This window comes from Salvelinus fontinalis, chromosome 17 (assembly GCF_029448725.1).
Source record: "Salvelinus fontinalis isolate EN_2023a chromosome 17, ASM2944872v1, whole genome shotgun sequence".
Taxonomy (NCBI): domain Eukaryota; kingdom Metazoa; phylum Chordata; class Actinopteri; order Salmoniformes; family Salmonidae; genus Salvelinus; species Salvelinus fontinalis.
Window position 1 is genome coordinate 7,785,273 of NC_074681.1, and position 6,731 is coordinate 7,792,003.

The 6,731-nt window shown below is 42.6% G+C and overlaps 1 protein-coding gene across 3 annotated transcripts in view; it reads right to left on the reverse strand.

The window, feature by feature from the left end:
• yipf1 (Yip1 domain family, member 1) overlaps nt 1–6,670 on the reverse strand; it is a 29,985-nt gene extending 23,315 nt beyond the window's left edge. Inside the window, exon 1 of one of the 3 annotated variants that reach the window (XM_055866049.1) lies at nt 6,569–6,670. The gene's annotated coding sequence lies outside the window, so the exon portion shown is untranslated. Of the gene's footprint in view, nt 1–5,844; nt 5,932–6,550 lie in introns of those variants that run through there. The other 2 variants (XM_055866050.1, XM_055866051.1) reach the window with 2 other exon arrangements.
• Nucleotides 6,671–6,731: the final 61 nt, after the last annotated feature.

Here is a 6,731-nt window from a genome sequence, read left to right on the forward strand (position 1 = left end):
CACTGTGGTCCGTAGAGAAAACAGACCACTGTGGTCCGTAGAGAAAACAGACCACTGTGGTCCGTAGAGAAAACAGACCACTGTGGTCCGTAGAGAAAACAGACCACTGTGGTCCGTAGAGAAAACAGACCACTGTGGTCCGTAGAGAAAACAGTCCATTGTGGTCCGTAGAGAAAACAGTCCACTGTGGTCCGTAGAGAAAAGAAAGACCATTGAAAAGAACAAAATCAAGGTGACAAAAATAAATAGAGACAAAGCTAAAAGTGACAACCCAGTTAGAGCTGTGAATGAACCTGAATCTGCAGACTCAGACCAGCTTGTCTATTCAATCCATCAGGAAGGAAAAGAAACAATGAAAGTCAATGGACAATAGCTGAAAATGATCCTTGACACAGGCAGTGGAAGGAATTTCCTCGGAGAAGCCCTTGTTCAAGAGAACGTTTGCAGGAATGGAATTTAGAGAGTAAGAAAAAGTGCTATGTTTCTGCCCAGACTACCCCACTACAATGTGTAGGTTATTTGAGAGCAGAGCTTTGGAATAGAAGTGTAACAAAATACAAGATCTTGGTGCTCAGAGGAAACGTAGAAGCATATGTTTTGACTTGAAAAGATAATGATAATGTCAAGTTCAGTAGAGCAATCACCAGGCAGATTCATGCAGCTAGCACAGGAATATGAGTCCCTTTTTCCAAGGACTTGGACACATCAATGGATACATTCACAAAGGTACGGTGAATGAGCAAATAGTCTCTGAGGCTCAGGCCTGAGATGTGTTCCTTATCCACTGCTGGAAGCTGTCAATCAAGAACTGGACTCGATGTTAGATGATGACATCATACAAGAAGTGAATCAAAGATCAGAATGGATTTCCAATATTCTCCTCATTCCAAAAAAAGACAAAAGAAGTCAGAGTTTGTGCGGATTTATGAGAACAAAGCTGTCATACGAGAACGACACTAAGTTCCCACAGTAGACAGTTTACTGCAAGCATTGCAAGGAGCGAAAGTGTTTGCAAAACTGGATGCCTCAGAATCAAGAAACCTGACAACATTCATCACACATAGAGGATACTACAGATTCAAGAAATTTCCTTTCGGATTATCAAGCGCACCTGAGGCCTACCAGAAAGACATGGACTTTATGCTATGTGGATTAACAACATTCAAATCAAATCAAATTGTATTGGTTAGCAGATGTTATTGCCAGTGAAGCTAAATGCTTCTTTTATTCTAGGTCAGGTGAACAAAAGGGACTTGAGTTCCTGTATGTTGTTACAATTACACCATGAGTCGTTAATCACGAAACATACACCCCCGACCTTCTTCTTACCGGAGAGATGTTTATTCCTGTCGGCGCGATGCACTGAAAATCCCGTTGGCTGTACAGACTCCGACAGCATGTCTCCAGCTAGCCATGTCTCCGTGGAACAGAGTATGTTACAATCCCGGATATCTCTTTGGAAAGCAACTCTTGCCCTGATTTTGTCAACTTTGTTAACTAGGGACTGGACATTAGCAAGTAATATACTGGGAAGCGGTGGGTGGTGTGCGCGCATCCGAAGCCTCACTAGAAGACCGCTCCGGCATCCTCTCCTCCGATGGCGTTGTTTTGGGTCGGCCTCTGGAATCAGTTCTAATGCCCTGAGAGGTGCAGACAAAGGATCCGCTTCGGGAAAGTCATATTCCTGGTCGTAGTGCTGGTTGTGCTGGTAAGTTGACGTCTCTCTGATATCCAATAGTTCTTCCCGGCTGTATGTAATAACACTTAAGGTTTTCTGGGCTAACAATGTAAGAAATAATACATAAAAAAAAAAAATACTGCACAAGGACTAGAAGTGAAGCTGCCATCTCTATCGGCGCCATTTTTAACAGTAGTGATTATTGACACAAACCCAGTAGGACTTGGAGCTATATTGCTACAGCAACAGAAAATAAACACAACAAGCCAATTGCTTATGCAAGTCGTTCACTGACTTCTAGAGACACAAGATATTCTCAGATCGAGTGAGAAGCTCTTGGGTGCGTGTGGGCAATAGAACACATAACTTTTCTATACGGAGGCCAGTTTGTACTACAAACTGATCCCAAACCACTGATCTACATTTTTATTCCTGAGAAGTCGACGCTGTGTCCGAGAATTTCAAAGACTTGGACTCAGACTACAACCGGACGACCACAAGATTGAGCACATCGAGGGAAAAACAAACGTTGCAGATTCCCTATCTCGACTTCCCTTTACCTGAAACTGAAGAAAATGTCTACGTTGATGATTATGTGCAGAGAGTGCTTTTAGTTAGCGACCTACCTGCATTGACAATCAAAGATCTGAAAGAAGCAACAAAACAGGATAAAACCTTGACAAAGTTGATTCAAACTGTGGAACGGAAAAATGGCCAAATTCAGTTCCAGAGGATCAATGGCCGTACAACAGATCTCAACGGCCGTACAACAGATCTCAGCGGCCGTACAACAGATCTCAGCGGCCGTACAACAGATCTCAGCGGCCGTACAACAGATCTCAGCGGCCGTACAACAGATCTCAGCGGCCGTACAACAGATCTCAGCGGCCGTACAACAGATCTCAACGGCCGTACAACAGATCTCAGCGGCCGTACAACAGATCTCAGCGGCCGTACAACAGATCTCAGCGGCCGTACAACAGATCTCAGCGGCCGTACAACAGATCTCAACGGCCGTACAACAGATCTCAACGGCCGTACAACAGATCTCAACGGCCGTACAACAGATCTCAACGGCCGTACAACAGATCTCAGCGGCCGTACAACAGATCTCAGCGGCCGTACAACAGATCTCAACGGCCGTACAACAGATCTCAGCGGCCGTACAACAGATCTCAGCGGCCGTACAACAGATCTCAACGGCCGTACAACAGATCTCAACGGCCGTACAACAGATCTCAGCGGCCGTACAACAGATCTCAGCGGCCGTACAACAGATCTCAACGGCCGTACAACAGATCTCAATAGACAACACATGATAGGACGTATTCTAAGAGGACACAAGATTGTGTTACCAAAAACAGAGATCAAGCAAGCGTTTGACATCGCACACAAAACTCATCAAGAAGTGTTTTTTACAAAACAGTACAAAACAGTACCAAAGAAGCAGGACTTTGATGTTGAAAGACTGATAAGAAATTGTACAGCATCTGTGCTAAACCAGCCACTGCACGAAGACCAACCACTTGAAATACCACCAAGACACTGGAGTAAACTAGGTATTGACTTAGTGGGACCGATCCATAATGAATACATAATTACCTTAAGTGAACATTATACCTGTTACCCAGAAGCTGTTGTCAAATCTGACATATCTTCAAGTACGGTGTCTGCAAAGATGTTTAAATCTTTGTACGCGGTGGGCACCCCCTACAGGTGGTTATAGATAATGCCAGACAATTTGTTGGACAGACTTTTGAAAACTTGTTGACATTAGAGCATCGCCATATTAGAGCAATGGAAAAAATGAAGCGATTCCAGCGATATCTGAAGAATTCCTTCAGAACAGCCAACAGTGAGGGGAAGAGCCGGAAAGAGGAGCTACCAAAAATGATGATCCTTGCTAATCGCTCAACGCCTCAACGTGCTTCAGGGGAAACACGAGCCTTTCTCATGTTTGGAAAAGACATTCAAACAAAGTCACCGAGTATTGAGAAGTAAAAGGAAAAAGCAAAAGACATTCCAAAATCACCACAAAACCTACAAACACAAAATTAAACACGACGCTGGAGATATTGGGTACATTGTAAGTATGGAGAATGGAAAGTTGGATGCCAAGCTCCGAGACACACGCTATGTGTTACTGTGACAAACCTCAGGCAACTCCTTTAAACTAGTGAGCACAGAAAGATGGATCTAGAAAGCCAGCATGGTTTAGGGACATGGTAATGTAAAAAGGTTTGAAATCAAATAACTGATATAAAAAAAGATTTGTATCAAGAGTTCCTGAAATGTTCAATTTGACTGTTGAATAATGGAGAATAAGAGCACCTCCTCCCAGCTGCCCACTGCTCTGAGGCTAGGAAACACTGTCACTACTGATAAATCCACTATAATTGAGAATTTCAATAAGCATTTCTCTACGCCTGGCCATGCTTTCCACCTGGCTACCCCGGTCAATAGCTCTGCACCCTCCACAGCAAACCGCTCAAGCCCCCACCACTTCTCCTTCACCCAAATCCAGATAGCTGATGTTCTGAAAGAGCTGCAAAATCTGGACCCCTACAAATCAGCTGGGCTAGATAATCTGGACCCTTTCTTTCTAAAACTATCTGCTGAAATTGTTGCCACCCCTATTACTAGCCTTATCAACCTCTCTTTGGTGTTGTCTGAGATTCTCAAAGATTGGAAAGCTGCCGCGGTCATCCCCCTCTTCAAAGGGGGAGACACTCTAGACCCAAACTGCTACAGACCTATATCTATCCTACCCTGCTTTTCTAAGGTCTTCGAAAGACAAGTTAACAAACAGAATACCGACCATTTCGAATCCCACCGTACCTTCGCCGCTATGCAATCTGGTTTCAGAGCTGGTCACGGGTGCACCTCAGCCACGCTCAAGGTCCTAAACGATATCATAACTGCCATCGATAAGAGACATTACTGTGCAGCCGTATTCATCGACCTGGCCAAGGCTTTCGACTCTGTCAATCACCACATCCTCATCGGCAGACTCAACAGCCATGGTTTCTCAAATGATTGCCTTGCCTGGTTCACCAACTACTTCTCTGATAGAGTTCAGTGTGTCAAATCAGAGGGCCTGTTGTCCGGACCTCTGGCAGTCTCTATGGGGGTGCCACAGGGTTCAATTCTTGGACCGACTCTCTTCTCTGTATACATCATTGATGTCGCTCTTGCTGCTGGTGATTCTCTGATCCACCTCTACGCAGACAACACCATTCTGTATACCTCTAGCCCTTCTTTGGACACTGTTAACTAACCTCCAGACGAGCTTCAACGCCATACAACTCTCCTTCCGTGGCCTCCAACTCCTCTTATATGCAAGTAAAACTAAATGCATGCTCTTCAACCGATCGCTGCCCGCACCTGCCCGCCCGTCCAGCATCACTACTCTGGACGGTTCTGACTTCTGTAAATCTGTAAATAGCCCATCCAACTACCTCATCCCCATACTGTATTAATTTATTTATCTTGCTCCTTTGCCTCCCAGTATCTCTACTTGCACATTCATCTTCTGCACATCCTACCATTCCAGTGTTTAATTGCTATATTGTAATTACTTTGCCACCATGGCCTATTTATTGCCTTACCTCCCTGTTCTTACCTCATTTGCACACACTGTATATAGACTTTCTACTGTATTATTGACTGTATGTTTGTTTATTCCATGTGTAACTGTGTTGTACGTGTCGAACTGCTTTGCTTTATCTTGGCCAGGTCGCCGTTGTAAATGAGAACTTGTTCTCAACTAGCCTACTTGGTTAAATAAAGGTGACATAAATAAAACATCATGTTGATGTGGAAGCACTGAAAAATTGCAGTGCTTTGCACACTCATGGTGTAAAAAAAAGTACTTACCTTTTGAATGTGAAATAAAATCATATTTAATGTGTAAGCTATTGTTAAAAAAACAAATAATAATATTTAACCTTTATTTAATAACCAGGTAGGCAAGTTGAGAACAAGTTCTCATTTACAATTGCGACCTGGCCAAGATAAAGCAAAGCAGTTCGACACATACAACAACACAGAGTTACACATTGTAACAACAATGTTAGAAACGGGAATACAATTTGATTGTTAAAGTTGTGGACTTTAAACTTAACAAGGGAATCGAGGTAATATAGTACTATTGCAAGACTACCTACCTGTTGTCGTGATGAAGACGTGACTAGAACTAGACTGTAAAAACCTCGGGAAGTACGAGTCGTTATTAGAGCGAGTTAAACGAGTCTCCTTCTTCATTCAACAACATCCGCGTTGCAGCGGTGGATTTGATCTGCAGACGTGCAACAGCCGAACAAGCCCCCCTCTTTAGTGAAGAGTTCAGAACAACTGAATGTATGCCTAGTAGAAGTCGTTTTCACATAAACACTTTATATGTCCGAACTCAGAAGAAAATATGGTTCGCAAAAATAACATGTTTCTACTGTGGTAGAACGTTTATTTTAATTGGCGAAAGTCTGTATTTATCAGAGTGCCGTCAGTTGTAGACATAGTTATCGTTCTTGCAATGCATGTAAACGTTTCAATGGAACTATTATATTTATCTGACGATAAACAATAACAGCATTATTGTGTGCATGTAACCTTACTCAGTGATGATGGCCTATTTAGAAATTAGGTAGCCTATGCATAACTTGGTGTTTGAGGGTATTCAAAAGTGAAACTTTTCTTTATACAATGTGTGTGTAGGGCCATCCATTTTCATTTCAGAGGCCCGATCTTCTCCATGTAACCCTTAATATACATAACGTTCACTCCCTAATGCATAGCCAAATACAAGGAAGGCATTGCATTTCATTAGCTACATTGTTTATAATAACTCCACTAACTATTAAATAACCAAATTACCATAAATATATACTTTACCCTCAGCAGTTTGGAAGTAAAAAAAAAAAGAAAAGATGCGTAAGGTAAACTCAGCTCCCTTTTCCGGTCATATTTTCGTTTTTCTAAATAATAGTCAAATGATCTGATCTCGAAACAGTACATAAAAAATCAGCGCATATTCTCATTTTATAAATATTGTATT